At 43.7% G+C, this 19054-nt stretch overlaps 1 protein-coding gene across 4 annotated transcripts in view; it reads left to right on the top strand.

Annotated features, from left to right (window-relative positions):
• Positions 1-1346: 1346 nt before the first annotated feature.
• Positions 1347-19054, top strand: part of eps8l2 (EPS8 like 2) — a 196187-nt gene continuing 178479 nt past the window's right edge. For 2 of the 4 annotated variants that reach the window (XM_041198268.1, XM_041198267.1), the window contains exon 1: positions 1349-1584. The gene's annotated coding sequence lies outside the window, so the exon portion shown is untranslated. Of the gene's footprint in view, positions 1585-19054 lie in introns of all 4 variants that reach the window. The other 2 variants (XM_041198265.1, XM_041198269.1) reach the window with 2 other exon arrangements.

Raw genomic sequence — 19054 nt, 5'->3', positions numbered from 1 at the left:
ATAGGTGGGAAAAGAAAAATCTATATAATTTATTGGAAAAAAAAAGGAAGGGGGAAACAGAAAGGGGATGGGGATGGGGCAGGGAACTCAAGACCTAAAGTTGTTGAATTCAATATTCAGTCCAGAAGGCTGTAAAGTGCCTAGTCGGAAGATGAGGTGTTGTTCCTCCAGTTTGCGTTGGGCTTCACTGGAACAATGCAGCAAGCCAAGGACAGACATGTGGGCAAGAGAGCAGGGTGGAGTGTTAAAATGGCAAGCGACAGGGAGGTTTGGGTCATTCTTGCGGACAGACCGCAGGTGTTCTGCAAAGCGGTCGCCCAGTTTACATTTGGTCTCTCCAATGTACAGGAGACCACATTGGGAGCAACGAATGCAGTAGACTAAGTTGGGGGAAATGCAAGTGAAATGCTGCTTCACTTGAAAAGAGTGTTTGGGCCCTTGGACGGTGAGGAGAGAGGAAGTGAAGGGGCAGGTGTTGCATCTTTTGCGTGGGCATGGGGTGGTGCCATAGGAGGGGGTTGAGGAGTAGGGGGTGATGGAGGAGTGGACCAGGGTGTCCCGGAGGGAGCGATCCCTACGGAATGCCGACAGGGGGGGTGAAGGGAAGATGTGTTTGGTGGTGGCATCATGCTGGAGTTGGCGGAAATGGCGGAGGATGATCCTTTGAATGCGGAGGCTGGTGGGGTGATAAGTGAGGACAAGGGGGACCCTATCATGTTTCTGGGAGGGAGGAGAAGGCGTGAGGGCGGATGCGCGGGAGATGGGCCGGACACGGTTGAGGGCCCTGTCAACGACCGTGGGTGGAAAACGTCGGTTAAGGAAGAAAGAGGACATGTCAGAGGAACTGTTTTTGAAGGTAGCATCATCGGAACAGATGCGACGGAGACGAAGGAACTGAGAAAATGGGATGGAGTCCTTACAGGAAGCGGGGTGTGAGGAGCTGTAGTCGAGGTAGCTGTGGGAGTCGGTGAGTTTGTAATGGATTTTGGTGGACAGTCTATCACCAGAGATTGAGACAGCGAGGTCAAGGAAGGGAAGGGAAGTGTCAGAGATGGACCACGTGAAAATGATGGAGGGGTGGAGATTGGAAGCAAAATTAATACATTTTTCCAAGTCCCGATGAGAGCATGAAGCAGCACCGAAGTAATCATCGATGTAGCTGAGATAGTTTGTTCAGTATATTTAAATAACAGCTGTGCGGGTTTCCAACATAACCTGCTTGACTGCTTTAAGTCCCTCCCACCTGTGGAGCTAGTCTCCAATGTGAGTTTAGCCTCTACCTGCAGCACAGGGTGTTAACACTGTGCAGTTACTCAGCTTAACAAATAGAGCATTGAATAGAGACAGCCGGCAAGCAGGTGACGTAGTGATACTGGTTATTCCAGCAGTATGACTAGAGAGGCAGAGTGACGAAGGTAGAACCGGCTGCATTGCTATTGTAAGACTTACCAGAACAAAGTTCAGCTGACGGGGAAGGGAGAGGAAATAAGGCACTGACTGTTCATTTCTTAGAAGTACAAGCAGGGTTAATGGCTGCAAAGTTTGAGTGAACCTGGGAAGGAACTTACAGTATCTGGTTTATTGGTAAGCAAATGGATAGTTTTTTGATTCATGTCAAGTATTACCTGATCCTTTAGAATACTGTGGCCACACATTTTAGTGATGAACTGCTTATGCTCATGTTAAGAATACTCAAGTAAGTTGAAATCTGATTCTGTGGTGATCGGAGTTCTTTGAAATACCTGCTTATCCCACATTGTTAACTGTAGGATTCATTATTTTGGGGTAGATTTACTCAGTTACTTGGATGTCGACTGACTGTATTACTGTAATTTCAGACATTGTATCTGTGAGATAACTGTGTTAACCTTCCGCGCATTGTCTGAAGGGGGCACCAGTTAATGCACATCCGAAGTGAGCCTCCCTTTGGTTTCTGTGTGAGTCGGAACAAATAAAATGGTGCTTGACATTTTTCTTTGCTGCTGAGTGTGCTAGATGGTGGAGGATGTTTATAATATGTAAAGGAAACGGTTGCTTAGGCCACCAAAAGTGGTGCTTTGTGGGCAAGAGGGTTATTTGTTACAGAGAGGGTTGCTGGGGGTGAGAAGGGGAAGATACCATTAAAAGAGACGTTGTTGAGGTTCTACTATGTTACTGGTGTGTCTGTCTTTGGTGATTAGGCAGCTTTCAATCCACTTGAGTTGTAAATTGGATATATTACCCTGTCGTTTGCGATTTAAGATAAACAATATATGCATTGTGTCTATATTATATCCTATTTGCATCAGAATTTGAAATCGCGTGCTGTTTGAAATTAGTTGAAACTATTTTAAACTCTACTATTGTTTGCTAAGTTTTTATTGTTTACCAGGATGACTTGAGTTAATAAGAGACATAATATCATGAGGAATTTGAGTTACATGTTCAGGTTTCCATAACGTGTTGCCCCTTTGAGTTGAATTATTAATCCTTTTGGTCTTTGTCGTAATGCAGATGCTCTCCAATTCCATTTCATAAGGTTGCCAGTGACAACATAAGTACTTTCAGAGGCAAACCTATAAAGTGGTGCTTGAGCCTTGGGAAATGCTCAAAGCCTTGTTGGGTGCCAACAGCAACAAAGCTAACTGCCTGGCCCCAGCAGTTCACCTTGTCAGATTTGTCCACATTTGTTAATGAACGATAGCCATGCACCTTTACCAACAGTAACCCAAATAAGCCTTCTCCTGATATTAAGGATGTTATAAATATAAATGTATAAATGTCATGATTTTGCAGCAAGTGAGCTAAGCTGTAATATAGTCGTCTCCTTTTATGAATGAGCCAGTAATGTAAATGGAGTATCAACATACCACCAAATTTTAGTTACTCTTGCCTTTTAATTTTTTTACTTTTCCCTCCGTTAATTCATTAGGTCACAATTTTGCTAAGTTTCATGCAAAACTAGCCTTGGTTAATATGGAGCTTGTTCATTGGATGGCAGGAGTGAAATGTTAGTGCATGATGCAAATAGGATATATATGGATGAGGCCCATCTGCAAGTCGTCATCATCCTTCCCCTGAAATATGACTCTTTAGTTAGCAAAGGGATCAGAGACCATCACTGCCACATTTCCTGGGCAGGCATGCATCAGCACACTCAGCAATTCCAGATGGGAAATGAGACAACGTCCCGGTTGCATTTTTTAAATGTCCCTTTGGGCTTGAGCCTACAGCAGGCACCTACCAAGCTACACTTTCCCAGAAAAGCCCCCAAAACCCCAGGGTAGTGCTAAAAGTGTTGAAACTTGGTGATTCTTTTGAAATTTCTTGACTTTTCCAACTTGAGAACTGAGTGAGCCTGAAAGTCAAAATCAGGAAAATTGGCTTTATGCTGGTAGCAAAATAGTGGACTGCATTTTCTAACTGGTGAAAATTTGGCAATCTCTCAAAAATCTAAGTGTCAGAAATGGAGAAGATCCCCTGGCTCAGGACTGAGCATCCATTTTTGAGATGGCAAAAGAGGCCACGTTATTGGCAAAGTATAAAACCAGACATGGACGAAAGTAGGACTGTGAAATTATGGGATTGTAGATGAAGTTTTGGGGTTTGCTTTATCCGTCATGCAGATAACCGAAGTCTTCAGCATTAAATGGGGAAAAGACTAAACTGAAACCTTTTTTTTTCCAGATCATATTTTGCACCACTTTAAAATTGGACACTTAGGTTATTACAGACAGATGGTAGCTGCAGTCTTGTAGGAAAAGCATGCTGTGCAATTGTCTTATTATTGTAAAGTTTGCACCCTGCCAGTGGGTGTAAAATAGAAAGATCTTGGCTGCAAAATTTGGTGTCTGAGCCCAGCTTTTCAGCATTATGTCTGTTTTGACTCCCAGTCCACAGCACACTGTTTATGTGAGCAGCATTGGGTGCAGATTTTGAGGGCATTGACGCATGTTCACGGACTGTGTGCTGGAATTATGCAGAATGATGTCATGTGTAAAACTGGGCACCATGACAACAGTGCTGCACTGTTGCCTACTGACCCCCCACTGCCCTTGGGTGTATCTTGCCCATGGTGGGGGAGGTGTTGTGTGGCCTGTTTTCCTGTGGGCCAATTGAAGCCCTTAACAGCTACTTCCCACCATTTCTGGATTTTACCCATGATGGCGCAGGCTGGTGAGATTGTGGCTGGACAGGGGAGGGTGCCTCCTGGGTGGGCAACTCATGTCCATTGGAGGCTGTTTCCCACCCATTTCATCAGGGCCTGCCTGTCTGGCTCTGGCAAGATCACAGACTTGCTTATATGTCTGGGCGCTGTGGCTCTTTTTCAAGGACAGGCTGCAATCCCAGTAATGGCCACCACTCTCAGTGGTGCTGCAGTGATGAGAGCTGCTAGCCATTTGATTGGCTGGCAGCTCTCAGAGGTGAGACTTCCTTTCTGGGGGAGAAAGCCTTTCTGAAGCCAATTAAGGGCCCAATGGTCGTTAAATGGCAGCAAAGCAAGCTGGCCAAGCAGAAACGGGCTTACCCCAACTTTGGGGATGGGAGCCTTGCCTCAGCCCTGTTTGTGAGACATGTGCCTCATCAAGTATGTCCTCCTTGAAATCTACCACAACTCAGCAGGGTGAGGATGACATTGCTAGTGGCTGTGAAGGTGACTGCGGCCATGAACTTGTCAGATTCCTTTCAGACAGGAGCAAGTGATATTTGCTATATCTCGCGGTTTTCCAACCACATTTTTGTATGAGGGACCATGGCTTTGTATTCCAAGAGAGCTGAATATGTTTCATTCTCTCTTGCCAGAACAAAGCAGGTAGGGTAAACACACGGCTTTGTGAAGACTGCAGGTTTCACCACGGTGTAGGATGCCGTTAATCGTGCACGCTTCACTCTGTTGGTGCTGCATGTCTATTCAAAGTTGTAGGGCAACCAAAGGGATTCGACGCCACCAGCATCCAGCTGGTGTGTGACCATTAGTAACATATATCATGCAGATCAAAGCTTTGGTATGCTGGAAGCAGTTAGAATACTTTCGTTCTGCAGCCGTCCACTATGCCAGCTTTATTTGAATGAACATCAACAACCCAGAAGATGACTGCTCGGTAACAAGGACTACAATTTGACATGGTTCATGACTGCAGTGGGCAGCATGAAAACAATAAAAACCAAACTGCCACACAAAATGTGACCAAGCAGACCATTGATGTTCTGAAATAACACTTGCTGCCTGGACTGCTCTTAAGGAGCCCTATAGCACTCTGCAGATTGCATGTCAAGATTTGTGATGATTACATGATGCCCAACCTTGCCATCATGCTTGCCACCAGCTATATAGTGACCAGCTGAGGAGGAGGAGGAGGAGGAAGAGAGGAGGCAACTAGTGTAGCCCTTTTCCCGTCAGGCCATAAACAACTCATCTGGCTGTAGTACCAGGAAACACAACCCCAAATTCTCAATTCACTAATAGTCCCACACCTTCCCTGCCCTCTGTAACTGACCATAGTGTCCACTTTGCCACAATGCAAAAATAAATGATAAGCAACTTTCATTTATATAGCACCTGTATCATAATGAAACATCGCAAAGTGCTTCATGGGAGCATTATAAAACAAAGAATGACACCGTGCCACATGAGATGAGGCCCGACGACCAAATGTGTGATCAAAGAGGTAGGTTTTAAGGAGTATCATAAAAGAGGAAAGTGAGTTAGAGAAGTGTGGAGGGTACTCCAGAGCTTGGGACCTAGGCAACTGAGGTGGACCAGTTAAAATTGGTGGTGCTCAAGAGTCTGGAATTAGAGGAATGCAGGAATCTTGGAGGGTTATGAGGCTGCAGGAAATTAGAGATGGGGAGGGAGGAGGCCATGGAGAGATTTGACAAGCACAAGAATGAGAATTTTAAAGTAAAGACATTGCCTGGCTCTGATCATTGAGCACAGGAGTGATGGGGGGAATTAGACTTGATACAAGTTAAGACACAGGCAGCAAAGTTTTAGATGAATTCAAATTTACAGAAAATGTGGGAGACCAGCCAGAGGTGTGTTGGAATAATGGAGTCTATAGAAGTAATGAAGGCATGAATGATGATTTCAGCAGTAGATGAGCTGAGACGGAGTGAAGTCGGGCGATGTTACAGAGGTGGAAATAGGCGGCTTCAGTGATGATATAAATAGGAGGTTGGCAATTCATCTCTTGATCAAATGTGACATCAAGGTTGCAAACAGATTGACTGACTTAATTTGAGGCTATTCCCAGGGGAGGAGATGGGATTGATAGCTAGGACATGCAGTGGAGACTGTAAACAATGGCATCAGTCTTCCCAATATTGGAGGAAGTTTCTGCTCCACCAGTATTGGATGTCATGTCAGATAACAGTCTGATAATTTAGCAACAGTGGAGGAGTTGCAAGAGTTGTTGCTGAGGGAGAGCTGGGTGTCATCAGTGTTCCTCTGAAACTAATGCTGTGCCTTTGCCAAATCATCCAGGGAGGCAGCATATAGATGAGCAATAGGAGGTGGTGGGTGATACCAGAGGTACACTCCAGGAGCAGGAACATTTATAAATCAAGCATTGTCATATTGTGCACACATATTTAAAATCACTTCTGAATCCCCTTAATGTCTTGGATTCTTTGCTTACCCCAGTACTCCTATGTAGTGCCACCCCAGTGGCTATAGCACCGCTAGCAAAAGGCCACTGACTTTCAGTGCAGAATACGGCAGAATATTGCAGCGCACCCTTGAACAACTCCAACCATAGAATTCCCAGCTTCAGATTACATCATCTCAGCATGGGTGACAGCAGTCAGGGCTGGCTGGCTGACAAGGTCTCATCGGGCACAATGACAGAGTAACAGTGGTGGGAGGACAAATATTCTAATTCTGAGAGGGGACAGCAGGGTTGTGCTCCATGGAGACACCTTCCCTGGGGCAGCATTTTTGCAATCCTACTAATCTATTGGAAGACAGATTACCTTGGACCTTCCCTCTCCCCTATTGTGCCATATTTCACTTTTTTTTCTCACAAATGGTCCCAGTCATTATGGACCTTTTCCTTCAAGTGGTGCAGGCTGGTTTTCAGTATTGTAGGCTAGCTTTCAGTGGTGGTAGTGTTACCCAAACTTGGGTCCCCTGCAGCTACTCAACACCAAAGTTGATGTGCTGTCTACAATGGGTGCAGCCATGATCTCCACACCTGTTTTCAGCAGCTATCAAATTTGGCTCCCGTTCTGTTTTGCATTAATATATGTCCACAATCTCAGGCTCTCAAGCTTGAATTAATTAGCAACTGGATGAGTAATTCTTTTGTTAAACATCTGTCTCATTGCTGATTCAAGGTAGTTTGAATATTCCCTTGTGCAGGGATCCAGGCACAAACCCTCACTCCCTCTTTTCTAAATGCAGATTAAGAACATACTGAGGGAGGGTTTAGAGTTTTGGGCAGAACCTTCGTTTTGCCTCTTTCTGGCCCACAATATTCCTCACCTCTTTTGTTATAAACCTAATGTAAAAGAGAAAAATGCTGTATGGAGGCTTTCCCCCGTTAACATCAGGAACATCCATAAGATATTCAGAATCGTGGGAGTGGAGCAGGAATTGGGATGCTTAACAAAATGCCCAGTTTCACAGTGACTTGACTTGCATTAGTAAAATTAGTAAAAGAAGAAAGCGATGTATTTCTGTAAATTCATCACTGTTTCTGAGCCATTAAGGCCCACAAATGCTCTGCTGGGTGCCACAGCAAAATTCCTCAAGCAATTGAGTTAGTCCAGTTGGGCCGTGAATAATGCAGTGCCTACCCATCCATGTTCCAGAGGAATTTCAGATGGACTTGAGGATACATCTGGCGGTGGATCAGGGGTGTGGTGCAAAACTAGAATGCTCTGTCCCTCTCTTCTCTTCCTCTTCACCTTGCCCAGTAGTTCCCAGGCCAAATTATTAAAAAGCATAAATCTGTGCTAAATTTTTAAGTGACAAACATTAAGATGAAAATTTTAAATCAAGGTGAGTGAGTCTTGTTATTTGTCCTCATTATCAGCTTCTGCTGAGAGGTCTTGTGGGAATGCCAGTCAAATGATCTCTGTGCTGCTCTTTATTTGTACCTGGTGCTGCTACAGTTTGAGTCCAATCAAGAAAAAAATGGCATTTATATAGCTCTTTTCTCACCCTCAATATTGCAAATTGCCTTACAGCCAATTAAGTAATTTCAAAGTGTAGTCATTGTTGTAATGCAATATGTGGCAGCCTATTTGCACACAGCAAAGACCCATAAATGATTGATGTGATCAGAAACTGGTGTTTGAGGGATGAATATTAGCTAGGACACTGGGGAGCACTCATCTGCTCCTCTTCAATTTACTGCCGTGGGATCTTTACCTCCATGTGACAGGGCTTAATGCCTCTTCCTAAAGGTGGCACATCTGATAGTGTAATGTTTCCTAACTACTTCACTGGTGTCAGCCTGAATTATGTAATCGAGTCTCCAGAGTGGACTTTTGAACCCACAATCTTTCTGACTGAGGCAAAAATGCAACAACTAGCACCTAATATCCCATGAATCAAATGTGGGAAAGCAGGTCGGCACGCTTATTTTAAGCAAAGTTCCTGATGGTGTCTCATAGCATCCATGTGAATCTTCACTACTGTATGAAAAACAGATAATGTATCTTTACACGTTTAGCTTATGGCAGAAGGATTGGGTGTTTGCAATCGGCTGCAGTGCACAACTGAAAGCACCTATTATGATGGCTTACCACTGCTGGTTGTTAACAGCAGTCAATATTTGTACAAGACTGAAAAACTCAGTTCAACTGTTGTAGGACAGAGTACAGTTCAATGCATTAGATTTAGATCATTGTGTTGTTATAGTAACCAATCTCAATGTAAACAGTAATGGATAACAAGGAGTGGTTCCAAGGCTGTGCAGATAATTGAGCTCAAATGATGTTTAAAAAAAATGAGGCAAGCATCTTGTTCCGTTCGAAACGGTCACCCAAAACTCCGTGATAACATTACAGTTTTCTAATTCCTAATTCTTCCCAATTGTGCTTGGGAGGCATCCTGGATACTGTGCTTCAAACACTTTTACATTAGCAAGCTACAGCTGATGGCAGATGGTTTCCTCACTGTCGGCTACAACAATGAATGTAAAGATCTAGTCTGCAGACCGCTGATATCACTGATGTGTACACAAAAGCATTGGAGTAAGGTTTCTTAATGCAGTAACGTAAATGTAGAGTCCTGTGCAAGTTAGTATCTGCACTCTTCCTCAAGACCCAATATTTGGCATCAGAGCTTGACAGCCCAGAGTAGTACATGATGATGAATGGGGTACAGCAATGCATGGAATCATGGGCTCTTGAAACAAGTGACAGTAAAAGATAAAACACTTCTTATAATTAAATCAACATTTGCATTGAAATTTAAAAGTAATTTCTGGGACATCAAGTCTGTCAATGTTTGTTTGTTTTTACTGAATAGCTCTTACAGAGAACTGACACACATACAATGGGCCAGGTGGCCACCTTCTGTTCTGTAACCATTTATGATTCAACGTTTAAGATTTTGGGTTACTCCTAGAGGAACCCTAGTTCTATATGTTCCTGCCAGTTTATTTTCCCTTCCCCAGATAAAGGAAAATTTGTAGCGTGGTCAGAAAATAACCATCGTTAGTTGATTTATGCTATTGGTTTTATTCCATGTCTTTGTGTAACCTGCCATGTGTTCCGAGGTCAGTAAAGGACAATTGATAGAACATTTGAAGCTTTCAAGGCTATGATCTTTAGATCTTTGGGTAAGGGTTTGACTGACATGGAGCAAAGGCAAGGAATTGGAGTTAAAGTGCAGATCAGCTGTGATCTAACTGAATTTGGATCAGACCCAAGGGGCAGAATGGCCTGCTCCAGTTCCTAATTTTAACAGCCAAGTATAATAAGCACTAAAAAAAGGAAGGTAGTGGTGGTAGTGTATATATCTTTTTACAGTTGTTAGTAAAATTAGTTGTTCTCTACTACATGAAACTAAATTGCTTACAATATTGTGTTGCACTGCATGTTGCACTAAATAATGATCTGGAATATCAATGTTTGGTAAGATGTAAATTCACAGTGTAGGCTGGCATTGGGGGAGGAAGGATTAAGTGCGTTTCTTCTAACACTAAGGAATTTGGAGCAGAATCTGTTTGTTTTAATTTATGTTCTACCATGAGTGAAATGTAATTGGCATATTAAACTACTTTTTGGCTGGAATTTTACCAGCCGCTTGGCAACAGGCTGGGTGGTGGGAAGGCTGGCAAAATGATGCAGTAAGTCATTGGAGGGGCCGTGTCTGATGTCCTCCCACCACCATGCCATTTTGCCAGTGGTGGGAACACTGGTAGATGGGCCATCCACCGAGAGCTCAATTGAGCCACTTAAGTGGCCAATTGAAAATGAAAGTTGCCATAGTCCTAGAGGACTATAGGCTTCTTTCTCATTAGAGAGAGATGACTGGTGTGTTTAACTTGAGGGTTACCACACCTCAGACGAGGGGCGAGGCCTTCATGGATGACTTCAGCCAGTACGGGAATTGAACCTGCGCTGTTGGCATCACTCTGCATCATAAACCAGCTGTCCAGCCAACTGAGCTAAAAGAGGCCCTTAATTACCTCTGTGCATTTTGCCAGTAGCAGGGCGTTGGCTGCCATCCAATGAACCCCAGCTATCTCTTAGTGGGCTCGAGGGGCTGGGGAGGGCTCTTTTTTAAGCATTCCACAGTCCTCGGGAGGCGGGGGTGTGCTGCGACCCCCGGCAGCAATGGCCAGGCCCATGCAACAGCACCACCTGCCCTCAGCAATCCCCCCACCCTGACCCAGTTGCCAGGGTCTGCCTGGCCTCATGTCCTCAGACTCCACATCTTCTCTTTGAATCCAACCATTGAAGCAATGTCATCCTGCAGCTGCATCTTATTGATGGCCACCAATAGCAGTGATCCTGCTGATGAATTGCCTGTCCTGTTTATTATGTTCGCAGGATGTCGCTGGCTAGGCCAGAATTTGTTGCCCATCACCAATTGCCCTTAATTGTGAGCCACCACCTTGAACCACCGCTGTCCACATAGTGTAGGAAAACCCACAGTGCTGTTAGGAAGTTCCAGGATTTTTGAGCAAGTGACAGTGAAGGAATGGTGATATAATTCCAACTCAGGATGGTGGCGGCTCGGGGGGGATTCTTGCAGGTTGTGGCGTTCCCATGCACCTGCCTTGTCCAAACCCACGAAGCTACCACCCAAAAATAAAGTGCTATTGAAGGAGCCTTCATTTTGTAGATGATGTACACTGTGTATCAGTGGTGAAGGGAATGGATGGTGGAGGTAGTGGTTGGGTGCCAATTCAGCAGACTGCTCTGTACTATTTGGTGTCATGTTTCATCAGTGTTGTTGGAGTTGCACTTACCCAGACAAGTGAGTGTTCTACCACACTCCTGACCGTGCTTTGTAGATAGTGGACAGGCTTTGGGGAGTCAGGAGGTGAGTTACTCTCCACAGAATTCCCAGCCTCTGACATGCTCTTGTAGTCAGTGTTTATATCGCTGGCCCAGTTCAGTTTCTGGTCAATGGCAAACCCTAGGTAGCTGCTAGTGGGGGATTTGGTGATGGTAATGCTATTGAATGCCAAGGGGAGATGGTCATTCCTGTCACTTGTCACATGAATGTTGCTTGCTAATTATTAGACCAAGCTTGACTGTTACTCAGGCCTTGCTGCATGAGGGCACACACTGCTTTAATATCTGCAGATTTGCAAATTGTATTGAACATTATGCAAACATCCCCATTACTTTCCTCCATCATAAGGTCAGGTCATTCATTGGGCTGGCAGCTTTGGTGGTGGGCTGCAGTCTGTAACATGGACAGAAGCCCTGGTTGCAGTTACTTAATTAGCCATCACCAGGAATGTGCCTTCCCACCACTGGCCGAAGGGGACGCCTCCTGCTTTTACGTCCCAGCAGAGGGACTTCAACTTCCAGGATCAAAATTCAACCCTCTGTTTCTCCTGTTATAAAGGCATCTCTGGGAACAGAACACGAAAGAACTCTCCGGTGCAACTATCCTGCGGGAAGGCAAACCCTGCAGAACCATTTGCTTACCACTAGTTATAGGATAAGGATTCGGGATATCATGAACCTGTGGGGAAAATCAGTTCTCAAGATTGTGTCCCTAATCCCTGGTGAAATCATATCTGCAGGAGGTGCTTTGCCTTCATGAAAAGTTTGATGCTCGTTCGTTATCCTTCCTTTTATGGCAGGACATCTGGGATAATTGTCACATTCTGTTCAGCCAAAAGCTGACATTTATTTCTTCTCCTCTGCAGGAGCAGGCCATTCAGCCCATCAAGCCTACTCCAGCATTCAGTAAGATTGTGGCTGACCTGATTGTGGGTTTAACTCCACTTTCTTGCCTGCTCCCCATAACTCTAGACTTCCTTGTCGATCAAGAATCTGTCTGACTCATCCCTGTATATGTTCAGTGACCCAGCATCCATTGATCTCTGTGGAAGAGAATTCCAAAGATTAATGATGCCCAAGAGAAGTAATTCCTTTTAATCTCCATCATAAAATAGGAGACCCCTTATTTTGAAACTTTGCTCCCTTGCTTTAGGTTCCTGCATGAGAGGAAACATCATCTTAACATTCAACCTGTCATGGCCCTTCAGAATCTTGTGTATAAGATCACCTTTCATTCTCTAATTGAGTATAGGTCTAATCTTTCAACTTTTCCACATGAAACAAACTCCTCATCCCAGTGAACCTTCCCTGAAATGCTTTCAATCCAAGAATATCCCTCAAGGAGATCAAAACTGTACGGAGTACTTTAGGCACATTCTCACCAGTGCCTTGACAGCTGTAGCAAGACTTCCCTACTTATATACTTCACCCCCCCCTTGCAAGTGGAATGTTGCCCTTTTACCTTCTACTTCCTTGCTGTACCTACATGCTGACTGAGGTTCACATGCAAGGGAACTTAGACCACTCTGTACTCCAGAATTCTGCAATCTCTTCCCGTTTAAAAATAATAATCTGCTTTTCGATTCTTCCTGCGCAACCTCACATTTTTGCACATTATACACCACCTGCCAAATTTTTGCCCACTCACTTAACCTTTCTATTTCCTTTGAGTCTTTGTATCCTCCTCACAACTAGCTTTCCTACCCCTCTCTTTTCAGGAAATTCAGTCAGTCCCTTCACCCAAGTCAGGAACTTTCTTCTCTGCTGTATCACTAGGTGTATACCCCTTTTATTTTTGAAAATGTGATTTTTGTTTTAAACTTTCAACTGATTGGAAATTTGAGCTGAGACAAAGCATGCTGCTCAAATATAAAGGCACATTCCAAGGTGAAGATGGGAGAAACAAATAAATCATCTTCGGGAGTGTAAAGAGAGAGACATTTCCTATAATCCAGACACCCATTGAGACTCATAATTGTGTAAGGAAGAGACATTAAACATGCAAAATACTGGATATTGAAACAATGGCTGTTGCAGACCCACCCAAAACCTCTTGGAAATACACAATGGGTGAAGTATTTCAAGACAAGGCTGCCCAGCCACTTGAGAGAGCTTGCGAGTGACACTGTGTATCAAGAAAGCCTTCAATGGAGGAAACAGGCTGAAGGCTGCTTTCTCTCTTTGAGTAAGTGTGTCACCTGGTTCAAGAAATCAACTTTACCAGAAACATACCGACAAGCTGAGATCTTGTAATAATTGCAACATCTTCTACATCTGACTATATCCCAAGAAACCAGCTAATCTAAATCGGTCACAGCATTTAAAACCTATACCTTTAGGACAATCAAAGAACACTTAACCATATAATCATTTAACTTTTTTTTCTTAAGGCTGGATGACGTTCGAAACCTGTTTATGCAGTGAGAGCAGCTGAATGGCCTCTTCTCAGTGTGAATGCGTTGGACTCTAACTCCCCTTATTTCTGATATCAGGTGTGTGGACCCAACTGATTGGATGAGGGCTGAATGCTTGGTGTTGCGATGTTACTATTTTCTCAGGTAGTGGTTAATAAATTTGTTCTTTCTTTGACTCGAAAACCTTGTTTGGTTCCTTTTATTGTTCACAGCTTAAACAGTTAAATACATTCTGATTTGGAAAAGGCATATCCTCGTAAAAAAGAAACTTAAACCTTTGTTGTGACTGACTGAGGAGGTTGAATAGAGCGGTGCCAGTTCATCCCTTCTCACCAGGTCATAACATCTTCCATTATTCTTTAAAGTGGCTTTTTTGTATTTTTGTGCAGCACCTCCTTATTTACATACCTCCCCCCCCCACCCCCCAAACACACACACACACACACACAAACACCAGCTGGCTGCCTATGCTGTTGTATGTCTTGTTATTGGGCTACTTTTGGCTGAATTCTATGCAGGTGCAGCGGCTTTACATTTTCCCCTTGTAATGACAAAGTCAGAGGTGATCCCACCTGCATGTTTGCGGTTCTCCCTGCTGTCATCGAAATTTCAGCTGGCTTGAGGTGGGCCTTCCGACCTCACTGGGGAAGAAGTCCTGCCACTCGGAGCTGCTGGCCAATTATAGCGCACTCTCCCCAAGAGTGCCACTGGGAATTGTGGCCACTACTGGAACTCAGTTAAGTTCAGGATCTAGCTGACAAGCCCTGGTAACAGGGCAGGATTGACAGGGTAACAGGCAAGGAGGAGGGGAAAAATGGAGGGGTGAGAAATACCTTGGGTGGAGGACTCCAGGGCAGAGACACTATGTCTGACCAAAATTTCCAGCTGTGATGGGTCATTAATTGTCCACTTAGGGGCCTCAATTGGCCCACAGGTGAGTGGACTGCCTCCCCTGCTGTGGGTGATATACCCAAGGGGTTGGGTAGGAGTAGATTAGCGGCAGGCATGGTGCAGCAGCCATGGCTCCCAATGTGATGTGCCACATGCCACTGGAGGCAACATAAAATTCTGGCCTTTGTTTCTACTTCATTTTCCTTGCTCCCAGCCCCAGAATCCCAGGGCAGAATTTAAATTGAGATATGCAACGTTGTATGACACGGTTTTGCGAATGGGCTGTTTATGATATGGCTCTGCTGGAGAAACAGCCTAGTAGAAATTCCCTTTAGTTCCAGGATAGGGTGAAGAAGTGCTCAGCCCCCCAGAGGCAGCCACATGCAAAAAATGAAATTGGGGAGGGTTGGTGTCATAAATTCCAGGTCTGATGCTTACCATCTGTCATTTGAGAATGTGCACTGCTGTTGAAGTCAACGCCAACTTGAATTTGAGACTCTCTTTAATGTGATAAAAGGTCCCAAGGCACTTTATAGGAGCATTATCAAACAAAGTTTAACACCAAGCCACATAAGGAAACATTAGGACTGAGGACCAGAAAGCTTAGTCAAACGTGGTTTTTAAGGAACACCTTTTAAGGCAGGGAGGTTTAAGGAGGGAATTCCAGAAATTAGGGACTTGCCAGCCATAGGCACAGTGGAGTGCTTAAAATTTGGGATGCTTAAGAGGTCAGAATTGCAAGAGCACAGATATCTTGGTGGGCAGTCTTATAGGGCTGGAGGAGGTACAGAGGTGAGGCCATGGATGGATTTGAAAGCAAGGATTAGAATTTTAAGATTGAGGCATTGCTTAACCAGGAGCCATATGGTCAGCGAACACAAGCGATAGGTGAACAGAACTCGATGTGAGTTAGGATATGTGTAGCAAAGTTTTGGATCACCTTGAGTTTATGGAGGGTGGAAGATCAGAGGTAAGCCAGGACTGTATTGGAATAGCCAAGTCTGTTAAAGACATGAATGAGGGTTTCAGCAGCAAATGAGTTAGACAGGCAATGTTAGGTGGAAATAGGCCTTGGTAATGGCATAGACATCTGGTTGGAAGCTCTTCTGGGGTTCAATACAACACCAAGGTTGCAAAAAGTCTGGTTCCCTCATTGTTGCCAGGGGGAGGAATAGCATTGGTGATTTGTGGCAGGTGATTTGGCCTTCTCAATAAAAGGCGCAATTTATCAACTCCCATTCATCAAGGTAGAAGTACTGGTTTAAAAGGATACTGTTCTTAGGATTCATTTCAGGTACTGCAATTTTTTTCTTCCACTGCTAAACTACATTCTGCAGTATCTTAAAAGTGTTCTATTTCAAGAGAACTAATGAGCTCTGATCTAAAGGAAGCCCAATGGGAATCCCAATATACATGATCTATTTTACTGAGGAAGAAGGAGGAGGAACCTAAAAGGGAACTTAAATTAAACAGCTCCTTAGTGGTGCGACTCCATCCATCTTGACACGGGTAGGTAATCCAGCAGGACGTGTGAACACTGAAGCAATTTCTGAGACTTGTCTCAAGCACTCTGTTTCAGTCATAAAACTTTAACAAGAGCGATTGCTTCAGCTCACTGGAAAATTTCAGCGAGGTGAAAATTCAGTCTTTCAAGAAATTGGACCAGTTTCCAACTTCTATAAACTTTTAAAATCGCCCAAAACTCTGCTCATAAAGTAACTTGCACCAAGTCCTATTCACCCATCACCCTGTGCTCACTGACCTACATGGGTTTCAGGTTGAACAACTCCTCAATTTTTAAATTTCTGATCCTATTTATCAAATTGTTCCATGGCCTTGTCCCTTTTCCTCCAGCCTGACAACTCTCAGATGCCTGCAACCCTCCAATTCTGCTCTCTTGCATAGTATGGTATTTTTTTAAAATTGCTTCACCATTGGCAGCAATGCCTTCAGCCAAGGCCACGTGCTTTGGAATCCCTTCCTTCAACTCTTTGCCCTTCTACACCTATTTCCTCTTTACAATCCTCAAGATAGCTTTTCGACCAAGTTTTTAGTCATCAGCTCTAATATTTCTTTGTGGCTTGGTATCACTGTTCTAATCCATTCTGGAGCTTGTTTATTAGGGAGATAAATGAACAGTAATTTTATTCTTTAGAAAATGTGCGGGCTTTCAAACCTATTTGTCTCCTTGCATTGACAGTTGGTACTTCAGTATCTTTTGATTTGTTTTCTCTTCCCCTCTTTGTTTTGAACTGTGAAAGAGTTCTTCTGCATGTCAGATATCAGTTTGAAAAGGAACATTTGTACAGTTAGTTTCACATCCTCAGAATCTCCGAAAGTACTTACAGCCACTTCTGCATTGTAGTCACTGAACCACCCATACCTCTACAGCACCGATTCCCAGCAAGCATGAATGTTGGGATTGCACCTGCCACGGAGCTCTGATACAGAATTGGTTGAAGTACAGGGGGTTTGAGGAAGGAGAATGAGTGGACATCCTGTGGTGTGAGCGTATCTGCCAAGAATGACAGAATCATCAGGGGAAGTCAGTCAGTTCAGGGGTGGTTGCTAGGTCTAGTCCAAGAAAGCTAAGTAGTGTAACTCCTTCCCATTTTGTTTTCTTTCTTAACTCCTCATTCTAAACAATGTGATGCTCTAGGTCAGCTAGCACTCTTGATTTTCTTTCAACTTTCCCCTTTTGTGCACATGCCTCCTAGTTTTATTTCCAGTGCACAATACTTAGCACTTGAGCACCAGCAAATGCAGACTTGCTTTTTTTCTCATTGGGTTAATTCCCTGATCTCACCTCTTTTCCCCCTTTCCTGATTTTAGACTTGACTAAAGATGGTGGCCCTATAGCCTGCCTGTCATGGCAGGCCACTGATTAATGCTGGGGCAGTTGAAAACTGGAAATCCAGTCACTGACATTGGATTTAACTTTGACCGTTACTGTTCAGCCAGTGGAGCTTTGCAATGCTCATGTGCCTTTGTTGATCTGCATTGTAAACTCCAGCTATCTGGATGATGTCATCAGAATGTGTCATTTACCATTGTATTTGGGCTCCTGCTTACCTGGGGCTTGACAGCATAAATAGTTGGGGAATACTGAAGTAAGTTCCCAAACCGGATTTTAACCTTCTGCCTGCAGTGTTTCGGATGAGTAGGCAGGGTTAAAATCAGAGCCCATGTCTATCAAAATCATGTCTTTCTTTCCCCCCAAGTTAATTCTTATCATGTAGCAAAATATCAAATAAGGTAGCCTCTATCATTGTTTCATAAACTAGTGAGTTAATCATTTAAAATGTGAAACTAGTGAACCATAAATTCTCCACATAGATATTTGAATTTAAGTATCTACTGTGAAAATCGGAGTATGTATGTTCATTGTTAGCAAGTATAGAAACAGGAAGATAATACAGGTAAGTGGATGGCTGAAGAAGTTGTGCAGGGGCGGATGGTTTCAGATTCTTGGGGCATTGGGATCAGTTCCAGGGGGAAATGGTACCTGAAAGAAGTTTGGACTAAACTTCTCAGCGAGCAAATAACTCTTAGGGAGTATTTAAACTAATTTGGCATGGAGATGGGAACCAGAAAATATTCAAAAGTAGTAGAAATGTGATCGAAGGACAGTGACAGAAACAGCAGCAAGATTAGGAATATTCCAAAAATTGCAGAGACCAGATTGAGGCAAATAGTAAAGTAACAGAAGGTATAAAACTATGTACACGTCAATGTCTGTCATGTAACTAATAGGATTAGTGAGCTTGCAGGCCTGAAGTGCCACATGCAGAGATGTATTCAAGTATGGAATAGAAGGAAACAGGGATGCAGTATTGATTAAAGATTTTTTTTTACAGGTCTAATTAGCAAAGTTATACCAGATGGTTCTAGAACTAAATCTGATATTACTCGAGTTGAGGAAGAAGGGAAGCTATTGGGAGTTTTTAAATGGAGTTCCAAACACTGGGAAAGGAGATCGATGAGAAAACGTATTGACAATTTTTAAAGTTGTGTGACAAAAACAGGATTGTAATATTAGGCTGTTTTCCCCAATCTATATTTGGTTAATTATAATGCTAAGCACAGGGAAAGCAAGGAATCCCAGATGTGCGGGGAACAAACTTTCTCCATCAATGTCTCTAGTACAACAAGAAAGGGAAGCAGTGTTTGATATGGTCCTGGAAAATGAAATAGGCCACATGGAGTGTGTTAAATTAGGTGACCTAGCTAACAGTGACCTCATAGACTCATAGGTGTTTACAGCACAGAAGGAGGCCATTCTAATCTCTTGC

The sequence above is a fragment of the Carcharodon carcharias genome, chromosome 10 (genome assembly GCF_017639515.1).
Source record: "Carcharodon carcharias isolate sCarCar2 chromosome 10, sCarCar2.pri, whole genome shotgun sequence".
Classification (NCBI taxonomy): Eukaryota; Metazoa; Chordata; class Chondrichthyes; order Lamniformes; family Lamnidae; genus Carcharodon; species Carcharodon carcharias.
This window is presented reverse-complemented; position numbering and strand designations above follow the sequence as displayed.